The 15,650-nt window shown below is 44.8% G+C and overlaps 1 long non-coding RNA gene across 1 annotated transcript; it reads right to left on the bottom strand.

Moving 5' to 3' along the window:
- Positions 1-4,031: 4,031 nt before the first annotated feature.
- Positions 4,032-5,248, bottom strand: LOC121139509. Its single transcript, XR_005876460.1, has 2 exons — positions 5,187-5,248; positions 4,032-4,365 (listed from the first exon to the last, which is right to left on the bottom strand). It is a non-coding gene; the product is annotated as an uncharacterized LOC121139509 (long non-coding RNA).
- Between the last annotated feature and the right edge of the window lie 10,402 nt (positions 5,249-15,650).

The following is a 15,650-nucleotide window of genomic DNA, read 5'->3' on the forward strand; positions in this document are numbered from 1 at the left end:
ATCATCTAAGAGGAGTGAGCAGACATGGGCAGCAGACAGTGTCCTGCTGGTGTGGCTCCTCCTGTAGGCTCTGCTGCCTGTTCTCACTCTTCTGCCTCCCCAACTTAAAGATGACTCACAAAAGCACGAACCAACTCTCTCCCATTCGCAGCGAGTCCTAACTAGCACAAAGCACTGCACAGCTACTGGCCTGAATCGGTGTGCCTGAAAACTTCCTGAAGGGCATCAGATTCATGAAGGGGCTATAAATCCATAAAATCTCAGCAAAGTTCATGAGAGTCAAAATAACCAAAAAAAAAAAAAAAAAAAAAAGCTCTGTGTGGTGCAATTTGCTTAGCATCTTCAGCTCCAGCCTAGGAATACCACCCACGCACACCTGAGGATGACTTTGAGTCTCTCTTTACCTGGTTCTTTTACCCTAGATTTGATGCCTTCCTAAAAGTTTTAAATCCCAGAGGAACTTGGGGTTTTCATTGGATTTTTTTCTTTGCTCATTTCTTCACATGCTAGCCTATTTGTGTATGTGTGAAACTGTTAGCACAGTTCTCAAGACAGTCTAAATTAGGAGGCATTTTTTATTTTTTGTTTATGAAATGTTAAGGAAGATGAGCATCTAATAAAAAATCAGTATCTTTATCCTATCAAAACTTTAGAAAATATCTTCTTTATATCCTTAGAAATAACTTGAAAGAAATAATATTAGGTATTAAAATCCAGTTTGAAGCATGACAGAGTGACACAGTTTGTTGTCCTACCATACGGAAAATGGAGACAGGAAGGATGGTTTGAGACTGGCTGGTCTGTACTATGCGGTGAGACAAATCTCCATCATTTCTTTCCTATTTCTCAGATAGCTTTAAAATTACTTACAAACAGACATCTATGCTAAGAGGCCAAGCTATGAAATAGGGAGAATTATTATTGAGGACAAATTAAAACTGGACTCTGTGTGAGTGAGAAAATAGTAAAATATATGAAACCATCTTGTGATGTTAGCTGTCAAGCAGAAAAATAATTGAACTTGATGAAAAGCAAAATAAAGTGTTCCCAATACTATGCATGCAATATCTTTACCTCAGGAAAAGCTAAAGCAATTTCAGAGAGCTATTTTTGTCTAGAAAGTAATTTATTGCTTGGGTAAGCATGACACACAGGGTTTTGTGAGCCCTGCTCACCTGGCTGGAGCAATATCATATCATATCATATCATATCATATCATATCAGCCTTTGTAGTTTGGACTCATTGTACTGACTGCTCTAAAAAGAATTCTTTGAATCTCCCTTGGAATATAATGTATACAATAGTATAATGCAGTCCTTTCACTGAAAGTAAATTTGGTTTGAAATTTAAGATTTTTAGAACTAAAACACTACCCTCCTCAGACCCAAGAGACATCATTATAAATATCCTAAAGTGAGTCAGCTATGCTTAAGGTTTACACATGAATACAACTAGACTAACATACCAGACTAATGAACAAGGCTCCTGATAAGCGTGTAGAAGCTAAAACTAGGAAATTAACTGAACCATTTTATGAAGAAACTTACTACTTTCAATGTATATGATTAGTTTAAATTTAATGTTGCCTCTCAGAGCTCACATAAGCCATTAAGTTGCCATCTGACAACCATTAACTGTCACAAAGGAAGAGATTCTATCCCTGGGCCTAAGACTGTAGTTTGTACATATGGGTGACTGGAGTTGTCTGACTTTTAAGGCTTGCTTCACTTCCTGAAGTACACTTGTCTTCATCTTTCTCTCTTTCTCTGTTAGCTACCCTGACTTAAGTGTGTGCAGGGTTCGGTTAATAAAAACTGAAACCACATTGAGACACAGATGAGAGACACACACAGAGAGAATAAGGTCAGTGGGTGTTGGCACAATAGATGAAGGAGTTTGTCCTTGAGCGTTCCTTACAATATCCAAATCTTCACTGTAGTTCCTCATGATAGATCTGGTAAACTAGGGAAAGTTGAACCCCAAGAAACAAGGGTTTAGAATAGCACTATGGAAGTCACTGTTTTTATTACCTACACACTGACTTGTTAGTTTCTTCTATCAGATACCTTACTGTGATATCAGTATTGTCATAAAATAGACAATGAATGTAAAACTGAGCTTAGGACTGTAGGAGTCAGAGGGAAGATAGTACACCAGGAGAATATGACTCACCCAATCAACTAAGTAGAGCTCACATGGTCGCAAAGAGTCTGAAGCAGCAAACACGGGGCCTGCATGAGTCTGCACCAGATCCTCTTACGTTATGGCTGTTATCTTTCTGTTTTATGGGACTCCTAATGGAGAGAGCAGGTAGGTGTGTCTCTGACTCTTATACCTGCTCGTGAAACTCTTTTCCTCCTGTTGGGTTGCCCTGACCAGTCTTGACCTGAGGACTTTGGCCTTGTCAGTAAGTATCATGTTTCATCCTGCCTGGCTGTTGTCTCTTGGAGACCCACTCCTTTCTGAAGATGAAGCGGAGTAGGAGTGAATCTGGAAGAGGGGAAGTATCAGGAAACTAGGAGGAGTGGAGGGAGAGGAAACTGGTTGGGATATAAAAACAAAACAGAACAAAATTGAACTTGGCACCGGCTATGTCATTCTTCTCCGTGTCATGGAGTTTAAGAGACCAAATCATCAGCAGATCTATGTGGCAACTCCTTACCAATGACTTTATGGATACTAATGAGGCCACACACCCCACACACACACTCATGCATAGATAACCCAGCAAAGAGTATGTTGTCACCTTTGTACTGCCGGAGAGGAAATTATGAGTAAATCACACACACACACAGTTTGTTAGACTTAGTACAGTTGCCCTGAAAGTTTAGGGAAATATCAATAAAAAGGAGGTATAGCCCAGTCTAGTGGACACACCTTTAATCCCTGCATGGGTGGGAAGAGTTGACAGGGTCTCTGTGAGCTCAAGGCCAGCTTGGCCTACAGAGCATGTTCCCGGCCAGTCAGGAAAACAAAGACCCTGTCTCAAGGAAACACAAACAATAGCACGCCAACTGTTAGGAAGCTGATCTTCCTAATGTGGAGGAAGGTAAGATCTTCCCTGCTAGAAGCTTGCCTGCCCCTGTCACCTGGCAGAATGCACTCAGGCAGTACCCTGGTCAGCCCAGGGTTCCATGAGTACTAGTCAGAACGCAGGTGCAAAGGGCCCTTTAAAAGACAGACCCCGCCCACTTAGGCTCTTCTTGCTCTCTCCTCTCTTTCCACTCTCTTCTCTTTCCTATTCCTCTCTTTCCTGCTCTGCTGTCTTTCCCTCTCTCTTTCTGCTCTTTTTCCCGCTCTCTTTCCCTGGGGCAGACAGGAGGACAGGACTGACTCTCTCTGTCTCTCTCTGTCACTCTCTCTCTCTCTCTCTGTGTGTGTGTGTGTGTGTGTGTGTGTCTTTACCTCTTTCCTTCCTCCTCCCCTCCCCTGTCTAATAAACTTCTCACTTAAGCTCTGTCTGCCTGTCCTGTTTGTCCCTCCTCCTCGGTCACCCTCACCTGCCAAGAAATTCTCCAAGGTTCCTAGTGCTTTATTCATAGTGGTTTCCATGGTCATGGTGTCTCTTCACAGCAATAGAAACCCTAAGATACCACTCCAAGTGGGAGAACCTGAGTTTACTTCCTAGCACCCACATAAATAAAATCCGTCATTGTCATATGTGTTTGTAACCCACACACTAGGGAGTTGAGGCCCACATGTGCATGAGAGACCTTATCTCAAAAAGCAAGGTGGACAGATCCTGTGGAGTGACACTGAGGTTGATCACCAGCCTCTCACCCGCCACCCCCCCAAACGCATATGCCCACCCTACAAAAACATACACCCATATGTACATGAAAATGTACAGTCATATACACATTAAAAAATAAATCTAAATTCCTGCCCTGTCCCTCACCTTGAATCTATGTTTATAGCTGTAGGGATTAAGGCAAGAAATATGACTCATTTGGTATTTTCATAATGATTTTATGACCAGAGGACAATCAGCTATCTACAAAACAAGTCCCAATTAAAAAAATCTGAAAGCAAGAGTTTGGTATTTTTAATTAAATAATTTCCGTCTTAAATGTTCTAGACCTACTACAGTCTGACCTTGATGCACATACTCTTCTTAGTGTCTTTCATCATTTTGTATTTCTCATCTCCATTCATTGTTGAACATGACTGAAAGGAACTCAAATTTGAAGGTTAGCAGTTGTGTTTGAAAAGAAGAGGGTTTTCAACCTGAGATGTAGTAGAACTTTTTTCACCAGACAGACTCTTCAAAGACCAGTCTTTGGTTTCCTTTGTACTTCAGCTTGTATTAGTATAGCCTTACCAGCTCCTTCTGTTACTTGGTGTAAGGTATCTCCAGTGTTCATCTAAGAACAAGAAAGGTAGAAGGCTCAGAATAAGGAATGGAAAGAGAAAGCATGAACATGAATGCTTAGGACTAACTGTGGATGCTGCACCTCAGGAAACACCTCAAGGAAGATTTCAAGATCTTTTTTTTTCTAGCTTAGTGAGACATTTATTTACAAACAAAAAAGAGAAGTGCGCCAGGGTCTGTTGCAGGATTCCTGCTTGGGTCCTGTTCCTGCTTTAGCCCCCAAATAACACATGACACACTATATTAATTATGAAGCTGTTGGCCATTTGCTATGGTTTCTAATCAGCTAGCTCTGACTTAATCATTAACCCATAATCACCAATATATACTTTTATAAGGACTTATATTTCCAAGAATGCCAGACTTGTGTTCTCTCTTCCAGGAATCACATCTCAAAGACTCTCTTCACTATATTTCCCAGAATCCTGCTAGATTCCTAGTCCCACCTATCTTGCTTCCCTATTGGCCAACAGTGTTTTATTTACACCAATCAAACATATATACAGAGGGACTTCCCCCATAATCTCCTCTTTTCTGTCTAAATAAAAAGAAAGGTTTTAACTTTAATGTAGACAAATTATAACAGAACAGTTATCAAGCAAGAACTATAGCTACAATATTTTGTCCATTAACATTTAATAAGATTTAAAGAAAGTACTTAATTATATATCCTATCTGTGTGAGTCTAAAGTTTTATATGTACCTTATCTTTTATCATAACTAAGAAAAACTGTAACTATAACTATCTGTCTTCAACTCCATCAAAGACCACAGAAGGATAATATATAAACACTACCAGAGACATCTCACTACCTGGACAGTCACCCAAAGTTCCTCTGTAATGTTGGGGCATCCATCTTCAGCCCATAGGTCACAGTGTGGCTGGCAGACTTCTCAGCAAAGCAGGAAATTTTAAACTGTCCATCTGCATTGACAGTTTGTCATTTCTGTGTCCTGCAGAAAGTGTATCAGACTTTTCCATGAAGCAGGAACCCTGTAGGACTGTCCAAGTTCAGCTAGCTGAGAGTTCTACATCTGGATAGGCAGACATCAAGAAGAGAATAAGACACTGAGTATGACTTGAACATCTGAAACCTCAAAGCCCAACCCCATCGACACACTTACTCCAACAAGGACACACCTACTCCACCAAGGCCACACCCCCGAATAGAGCCACTCCCCATGGGCCTATTGGGGCCATTTTCTTTCAAACCACCACAGGTGGTCAGCACTTATCTCAATAAGTTTAAAATTTCACTTGGACATCTTAATTATTTAAAGCAGACAGTGACAATGAAAACAATTTTGAATTATTTAAAAAGCAAAGATGCTTGTTGGATGCAATTTTATAACATGAGTAAAATGGGAGTGAACTGTAGAGACACTCACCTTCAAGCAGATATGCTACTGATCACATACTAGTCACATCATAGCTACTACATTGAGCACCACTGCTCTGAAGGTTTGCAGGGATTTGCCCTTTGTTAAACTAAGCTTCTTGAGTTGAGATGCCTATCTTTGTATGCAGAGATCCTACACAAAATGCAACTCAATAAATATTTGTGCTGTTGCATTTACCTTTGAATATTAAGGAATTGTTCTCATGTGAAAATTTACCTTCAAATCACTTCTGAAGGTTTTTATAAAACGCGTATCTGGTCCACCAAACAGTCCGCACACAAGACTAGACTTTAAAACTTCCACAAATTAGAATCCCCGACACACACACCCCAGTTGCCACACTTGGGAGAGCAAGCCCTGCACCTTCCCAGACCAGCACAGTAGAGCCAAACCTGTTAGTGCAGGTGTGGGTGAGCATGCGAGAACTGTCTCATTACTCACCTGTCTTATGGTGGCATGGGCGGTGCAGGGCGGGGCATGGCGGGGCAGGGCAGGGACCCCCCCCCACCGCTGCCTGGGCCAGTTGGGAGAGCTGACCCTGTGGTGATGAGAGTGGGTAAGCTAAGCTCAAGCCCCAACCAACTGCAAAACTCTAGAGAGCAGGCCCTGCACCCCACCGGGGTAGCGAACAGATCCAACCCTGTCAGTGGAGATGTGGGAGAGCCACCCCAGAAATTATGAGCATGGAGCAGCTGTCTTTATTTCCCATCTGGTGGACCAACCCTACAGCTACCCAGGGCCAGACCTAGGGTTATGGCTTGGCCTGCCCTAACATCTGTCCACCCCATTTATGATCTTCTGGAGTACATGAAGGGACCTTGTAACACATAGTTTTCCCCACCATCCGCCTGGGCCCTGCGGAGCTGTCTGAACCCCCAAATAACACACAAGACACTATATTAATTATGAAGCTGTTGGCTATTTGTTATTGTATTTTATTGGCTATCTCTGACTTAATTATTGACCCGTAATCACCAATATACATTTTCATAAGGACTTATATTCCTGAGAATGCAGACTGGTGTCCCCTCTTCCCGGGACTCATATGGCGACAGTTCAATTCACTACATTTCCCAGAATCCCCCTAGACTCCTAGTCCCACCTATCTTGCTTCCTTATTGGCCAACAGTGCTTTATTGACATATACACAGGACTTCCCCATCAGGACCTGATCAGCAGAACCACAGCTGCAGGATCTCCATAACACAGGGCTCCAGTGGAATGCCCTGGAGGAGTCCTAGCAGGAGCCCAGCATTGGTTAACCAGAACAATGACTCTTTGCAATGAACACTTGCAAGCAGAGATGGATGGGCCAAAGAGTATACAGCATGACTTGTTGGGGACCACTGCACCTTCCCGATGACATTTTTAATTCTTCCCTGCCATCCACTTAAAATTTTTCTTATTTTATTTTCACTTTTTTTCTCTTGAATTTTGTTTTACTTTAAGGGGATGCAAGGGCAGAGGGCAAATGCAAAGGGATGGAGAATGAATGGGATCAAGATACATGATGTGACAACCATGAAGTAAATTTTATTAGTAAAAAGAATAGGGATGGAGAGATGACTCAGTTGTTGAGAACACTAGCTAGTCTTCCAGAGGTCCTGAGTTCAATTCCCGTTACCACATGATGGATCACAACCTTCTGTAATGAGATCTGATGCCTTCTTCTGGCCTGCAGGGATACATGCAGACAGAAAACTGTATACATAGTAAGTAAATAAATAAATTAAAAAATAATAAAAAGGAAGTTCTATAAATTGACAGATATTTCCATAATATGATGTGTATATATGTAGATAGAAAGACATCCTAGAAGCATTCTTGGCACTGTCAGGAACACAGTAAGGATGGCAGTTCAACCAGGATTAGAGTTTTTAGGTAATCCTACCAAAACAGAAAAACTAAGAAGTGTAAGAACGGGAAAAGAATGAAACTGTCTAGCTACAAACACTACGTTGGTAATCTAGAACCCAAGATAATACTAAGGCCAGTACAAAATTTAAAAATAAGAAAGTAGACATTAGATTAATCTAAAAACTAATAGCTTGTATAGATAGAAACAATGAGCACTTAAGTTGTATAACTTAAGAAATGAAATATTTAGAAATCTTAAGGGAAAAATATACTAAATTTACTTAAGGAAAAGGTTTAAAATAGTCTTATATTCAGAAAATAGACCTGAAATTGCTGAAAGACATTCTTTGTTTTGGAAAGATAAACTCAAAACAAAAAAGCACAAATTTCATTAAAGTTAATATGATTTTAATAAACATAATCTGAAATTATTGTTTGATGAAGACAAATTAATCATAAAATTCATCTGGAAAAATATAAGTATTTTAAATTAAGAAGATCTAATGAATTGAGGTTAGCCTTACATGATATAATTATACCATAAACTTCCATGATTAAAAAATGCACAGTGTGGATGCATGAACAGAGAGACCAGTAGACCAGAATGCCAAGTCCAGAAATAGGTCCAAGTACATATAGCATACAGGAGATGAAAACCATACCAACTTAATAAATTTAAGAAATGATGCATTTTAACAAAATATGTTTAAATTTTAGAATTTTAGAAAAAAGACAAAATTAGACTCCTACTTCATCCATACAAAAGAGAGATCCCTAAATACATCTGATATCTAAATGTGAAAAATCAAATTGCACAGAAACTCAAGGAAAACTTGACTAGCATTTATTTAAAACGTGAGTGTAAGTTAAACCTTTCTAATAAGACTTAAGATTTCTATTCATTAATAGAAAACATTTTTCTTTGTGGTCCTTATTGCTGAAGCTTTGTCCTAGTCTCACCAAACAGGAAAGTCCAGCAAAAGGTATCTCGGGGTTGACCCGTGAAGTCAACTACGGGACTATCTAGAGTGTCCACTAGGACTGGGCAAAGCTGTTCATATGAGTGCGGCCTACCTCAACCCTCACAGAGTTACTCATCACACTCCATCGGGATTCCACCCTTCCTTTCATATCTCATAGACCTCCAAAACTAGAGCCTGTAGCATGTTTTCCAGTACTAAGATGTCCCGTGTAGCGTTTCCTATCATCCTTTGGCCATAATGTTGTATGCTACTCCTACATTCCCCATACCATTAGTTATTGACTGAGGACCTGCTGTGCAATAAGCTAGAGTCTGGTGGTTACCAGATCAGTTTCTCCGGGTATTTGTACTTCTTTGTATATACTGTGTGTACCCTGATGTGATATGAGCCCATGCTTTGTTTGTTATCTCTACAGTTACTGTGAAACCTTGTGAGCCCACACCCCCGAGTCACACCCCTGCCTGAGTCACACCCCCGAGTCACACCCCCGAGTCACACCCCCGAGTCACACCCCGAGTCAGTCACACCCCCGAGTCAGTCACACCCCGAGTCAGTCACACCCCCGAGTCAGTCACACCCCCGAGTCACACCCCCGAGTCAGTCACACCCCCGAGTCAGTCACACCCCCGAGTCACACCCCTGCCTGAGTCACACCCCCGAGTCACACCCCCGAGTCACACCCCCGAGTCACACCCCGAGTCAGTCACACCCCCGAGTCAGTCACACCCCGAGTCACACCCCCGAGTCAGTCACACCCCCGAGTCACACCCCCGAGTCACACCCCCGAGTCACACCCCGAGTCAGTCACACCCCGAGTCAGTCACACCCCGAGTCACACCCCGAGTCAGTCACACCCCCGAGTCACACCCCCGAGTCAGTCACACCCCGAGTCACACCCCCGAGTCAGTCACACCCCGAGTCAGTCACACCCCGAGTCACACCCCTGCCTGAGTCACACCCCGAGTCACACCCCCGAGTCACACCCCCGAGTCACACCCCGAGTCAGTCACACCCCCGAGTCAGTCACACCCCGAGTCACACCCCCGAGTCAGTCACACCCCCGAGTCACACCCCCGAGTCAGTCACACCCCCGAGTCAGTCACACCCCCGAGTCACACCCCTGCCTGAGTCACACCCCCGAGTCACACCCCCGAGTCACACACCCGAGTCACACCCCTGCCTGAGTCACACCCCCGAGTCACACCCCCGAGTCACACCCCGAGTCACACCCCTGCCTGAGTCACACCCCCGAGTCACACCCCCGAGTCACACCCCCGAGTCACACCCCTGCCTGAGTCACACCCCTGCCTGAGTCACACCCCCGAGTCACACCCCGAGTCACACCCCCGAGTCACAACCCCGAGTCACACCCCGAGTCACACCCCGAGTCACACCCCTGCCTGAGTCACACCCCTGCCTGAGTCACACCCCCGAGTCACACCCCCGAGTCACACCCCGAGTCACACCCCGAGTCACACCCCCGAGTCACACCCCCGAGTCACACCCCGAGTCACACCCCCGAGTCACACCCCGAGTCACACCCCGAGTCACACCCCGAGTCAGTCACACCCCGAGTCAGTTACACCCCGAGTCACACCCCGAGTCAGTCACACCCCGAGTCACACCCCGAGTCACACCCCGAGTCAGTCACACCCCGAGTCACACCCCGAGTCACACCCCCGAGTCAGTCACACCCCCGAGTCAGTCACACCCCCGAGTCACACCCCCGAGTCACACCCCGAGTCACACCCCCGAGTCAGTCACACCCCCGAGTCAGTCACACCCCGAGTCACACCCCCGAGTCAGTCACACCCCGAGTCAGTCACACCCCGAGTCACACCCCGAGTCACACCCCCGAGTCACACCCCCGAGTCAGTCACACCCCCGAGTCACACCCCCGAGTCAGTCACACCCCCGAGTCACACCCCCGAGTCACACCCCCGAGTCAGTCACACCCCCGAGTCACACCCCCGAGTCACACCCCGAGTCACACCCCGAGTCAGTCACACCCCCGAGTCAGTCACACCCCGAGTCACACCCCCGAGTCAGTCACACCCCGAGTCACACCCCCGAGTCAGTCACACCCCCGAGTCAGTCACACCCCGAGTCACACCCCTGCCTGAGTCACACCCCGAGTCACACCCCCGAGTCACACCCCGAGTCACACCCCCGAGTCACACCCCCGAGTCACACCCCCGAGTCAGTCACACCCCCGAGTCAGTCACACCCCCGAGTCACACCCCGAGTCACACCCCCGAGTCACACCCCCGAGTCACACCCCCGAGTCAGTCACACCCCGAGTCACACCCCCGAGTCAGTCACACCCCCGAGTCAGTCACACCCCGAGTCAGTCACACCCCCGAGTCAGTCACACCCCGAGTCAGTCACACCCCGAGTCAGTCACACCCCCGAGTCAGTCACACCCCCGAGTCACTCTTTCTCACCTGTGTGGGCATTTACGTGAAGTGCACTCTTTTCCTACTTTCCTCGCTACTATGACAAAATGCCTGACAGAGCAACTTACGGAAAATCGGTTTTGGCTCACGGTTTGAGGTGATGCACCTCATCACGGTGGGGAAGGCACACTGCTTCCGTGTCAGGAAGCGAAGGGAGGTGAGTACCCACATTGCTGCCTCCCTTTGTGTAGTCTGGGACCTCAGTCCTTCAAGTGGTTTCTCCCACATTCAAGCTGGACTTTCTTCTCTCACGTAAGCTTCCTTGGGAAGGCGCTCCTAGAGGTGTCTCCTATTGACAATGAAGATGCACTGAGAAATAAGTTTAGGCTGTTTAATATTACCGTCTATTCTCTCCTGACTGACGTATACATCATTTCTACAGTTTTAGTTGAAAAGTATTTGCAGAGTCAACATTATGCAGTAGGGAATACAGAGAGACAAAAATCCTGGACTTCCCAATATTACGATAGAGCCCGTTCAGTGCCACATATTTGTGTGTGGACAGTAATTGGGAGAGCCTAAATGAGACCGCAGCGTGAGGCAGGCCTTCTCAGCAGCAGCAGCGGTTCACGAGTGCAATTATAACGTATGAGTGCCATAGCTAGAAAAATAAGGGGCTGGGAGGGAAGGTCACCTAGGCGTCAGGACATGAAATGGGAGCTCAGATGCATGCAGCACGGGCTGCCCCATGACTCAGCAATACACAACAATAAAAGACTGGTATTTTGCTATTTTGTTTGTTGTAGCTGGGGCAGGAAGCCAGTTCAAATAGGAGCTAGCTCATGACGCAAGGCGAATTATCATTTTATTTCTCTACGTCCTGTTTACCCACTCTTCAAGATGAAAGTACTGACCTGCTTCACAGACACATCATCTAATTGATACTTAGAGTCGCTGTGAAAACGTTGAGCCCCTTTCAAGCATGAAGCAGCCGCACAACTTTCTTGTGAGTCTTGCTGATGAAAGACAACATGGTTTTTAAATCTCCAGGCTTGAAGAGGATATTTGTTCTCTTCCTCTCGTGCGGAAGGAACTTTTACTGAAGTGTCTCTAATGATCTCAGTCTAAAGTGGATGGAAAAGGCATGATGGCCCTGTGAGAAGAACGTCACAGGAGACGGGGAATTTGAAAGGGACCAGCACTGGGAAGGACAAGCACAAAGATATCTCATTGTACTCTTTCAAACTTAAATGCCTGTGCTAACAGTGCCGATGGGATCTGGAAAGATCAGCTAGGAAAGCAGAGTCAGCGGGCATGTTTCATTACTGCACGCAATACAGTCACATTTGAAAATATCTAAATTTTATTTTTCATTATGTATAAGTGTGTGTGTGTGTGTGTGTGCGCGCGCGCGCGCGCGTGCGTGCGCCTATGAGTGCAGGTGCCTGTGAGTCCAGAAGAAGGCATCAGATCCCCTAGAGTTGGAGTCGCAGGGGCTGTTGTGAGCCACCTGACAGGCGTGTTGGGAACCAAATCCAGGCTCTCTATAAGAGCAGTACACACCCTTCACTGCCGACTGTACTCTCCAGCCCTCTGAGTCACATTTTCATGGTGCGGTCACAGACACACCTGCAGTGTAGTAATGAGATGGCAGGTGATATTTATAGTGCATTTACCATGTGTCCAAAACTAGGCTAGCATTTGAATGTTATGATCTCACCTAACCTTCAAATGTATGACTGATAATAGATACATCCATATTTATGTGGTAAATACTTCCTTAATTGAAATGGGGCAGAATGTGATTGTATATTTTTCTTACATTGCCTGCACAGCTGTCGTATTGGCTCTAATGAAGACTGAAGATTTCATTTAATCATGCTGTATTGACATGTAATTTATTTACTTATCACCTATTTCCTATAGAAAATAGTCTTTGTTCACTACAAAGTAACTTATTTCCCATAAGTTGTAACAGAAAATTAGTCTAATGTTTAGTAGATATTATCAAGAGTCAGAAATTACTAGAATGAGAAATTAAACAGGGAAACGGTAAGGCCCAGTGTTCAGTATCTTTATCAGTTCAAATGGCGATCAACCAAAAGTCAGAATTGGGTTGCAAAAGACAGTAATTGGTAATAGAAAGAAAACTGAATCTTAAAAAAGGAAAAGATTTGATGTTGAATTTGAGCAGTGACACTGGGTAGTAGAGGAAGGAAAACAAACACTGAGACCAGTAACCAGCCATGCAGTAACCAGCCATGCAGTAACCAGCCATGCAGTAACCAGCCATGCAACAACACAAGTGCTAGATCTAGGACTCAGTGAAATCCCAGATTCGTTTTCTTTCTTCCTTTTTTCTTTTTCTTTTGGTGTGTAAATTCGCATGCATAGGTGTGGAGGACAGAAAACCAGCCTTAGGTGACGTGTCTCAGGACCCACCCACCCTGGGTTTTGAGGCAGGGTCTCTCCTTGTTCTGGAGCCCACCTATTAGGCTTGGGAGGCTGGCTAGTGAGTCTTGGGGATTTGCAAGGCGACCACTTTGCTGATTGTTTCCCCGCAGCCCTGAGAGCCCAGATTGCCTAACCCACAGTCTTCCTGGCGTCTTAGGGTTTTGTGATGATGCTGACTATGTGCTCCCTGTTTTGTTACTGCAGTAGCCTGGATAGGAGGACCAGAATTCTCACAAAGCATCCCAGATGGAGGGTGTTTTTTTTTTTTCTTGGTTTTGTTTTGTTTTCAGATTTATGGTTGAAAAGAATTGTTAGGATGACTGTAGAGGCCTGGAAACAGTGTTACTGGGCTCCTGGTCTGCTGTGGAGGATTTGTGATTTCAAATTCCAACCTCATTGCTCATTGGTTGTGCTCCTTTGGGAAATTACTCAAACTCTGTGCACAGCTTTCATTATCTGTAGGATAGAAGCAACAATCGCATCTCGCTCAGGGAACGTTAAAAAAAAAAAAAAGATAAAGTGACTAAGAACTGTTGTGTGGCATACCGCCTCTCACACAAGGTGTGTCCACGCCAGGTTGTAATATTTTATCATAAATGGCAGGAAGCTGTTAGGATTAGGTATGGTGCCTAAAGTCAGCAGGGTAAGGGAGGATGAGATCCTGTAAGACAGACCATACCAGCCCAGTGGAGAGGAAATAAGCCGACTTATTGAACGAGGCACATTGTAAAGTATAAGGGGTGAACAGATGCAGTCTAACCACGTAGAAGTGTCTAGGGGTCAGGAGGAAGCCTGGCTTGCTTCTGCTTTGCTGAGTGTGGAGGCAGCTGGGATACAGGAGTATCTCAGAAGATGAAAACTATGGAAGTGCTCTTGGGAAACGCTTAGGAGACACAGAGGGAAGCTACAAAAGACTCACCATGTGTCTTCTCAAATAGAAAAGACAGATTTAAACAAATGACAGGAGAACCAAGCAGGAGGGGTGCTATCTGAGGTGAAGAAGGGGGGCTGGGGGGATTGAAAGGCAAGTCAGGGTAAGGAGGATGAATACGTGCAAACTATAATGATTTACAAGTACAAAATTTCCCTAGTCAAGCCCATCATTTTGTATTCTAACTAAAATAAAGGCGGAAAAAACCAGCTTAAGCCTAACAAAACTCTGTCCTCGGGTGATTGGCCACTGATCTATGAAGATCATGATGGAGATGAGGGAAAGGAATGGCAAGAGAGTTTTATGGGAGAGAATGGACCTAATGAGTATGGGTGGAGAGCGTAAGAATGAGGAAGCAGTTAAGTAGGAAGGAGGAAAGGTCGTCATACCAGGCAGAAAAGAGGCAATGATCCCTTTTCCTCTCACCGGCAGCCTTCCAGATCCATCAGGTGCAGGGCCAGAGCAAAAGGTTACTCAGACAGCAGACATACGTATCTCAGGAGTCTGTATGTAACCCAAGTGGCAGGAAGTAGCTAACTGCTAAATTCTTAGCTCAGACACTCTTGGCTTGATTGCCAAACCAAACCAACATATTCCTCGAGAGGAGGGCGGCCATGGGACATGTGGGAGGAAAGAAGCAGAAAGATTTCCACACCGTGAGGTGACACAAATTTTGGGGTGGAAATGAAGCTATTTACCATTTCGTTTATTAAGCCACGAGGGTTTTGTTCTGGTCACTATGTTAATTTCAGGGCTTAGCTAAGGGTATGGCTTTAGAGAAACCTAGATAAAGGAGTGAGATCTCAACTGTGCAGACCTTAACACTTAATTAAAACCGACTGGTTCATTCAGGTTTGGGCAGCGGTCCTATCACAGCAGAGAGGCCTCTGGCTCTGGTGTATGACTGTAAGGAACAGCAAAACCAAGAGGCTATGGCTGGAAGAGTAGGGCTGAAAATATTTTTGTTCCAGAGATTTATAACAAGAAACATTCTAAATAGCTTGAACTTTGGTGTAGCGTCCCCATTTGCTAATGTTCAAACACTTCCCCAGAGACTATTGTTATAAACATAGCCAATAAATAATAGCATTTTGGTTCTCACAGTCCTGTACGCCTCCTTCTTTTTGGCAGAATGTCAGCCTATAGAGACGCAGCTTTTATGGATGAAGGACAAGCGGACTCCACAGTGAAGGGCTTGTGAGTACATGCCTACTATGAGACATGCAGGCAGACCAGGCTGCTCTGGATACTTTGT

The sequence above is a fragment of the Mesocricetus auratus genome, unplaced genomic scaffold (genome assembly GCF_017639785.1).
Source record: "Mesocricetus auratus isolate SY011 unplaced genomic scaffold, BCM_Maur_2.0 Super-Scaffold_15014, whole genome shotgun sequence".
NCBI classification, from domain to species: Eukaryota; Metazoa; Chordata; class Mammalia; order Rodentia; family Cricetidae; genus Mesocricetus; species Mesocricetus auratus.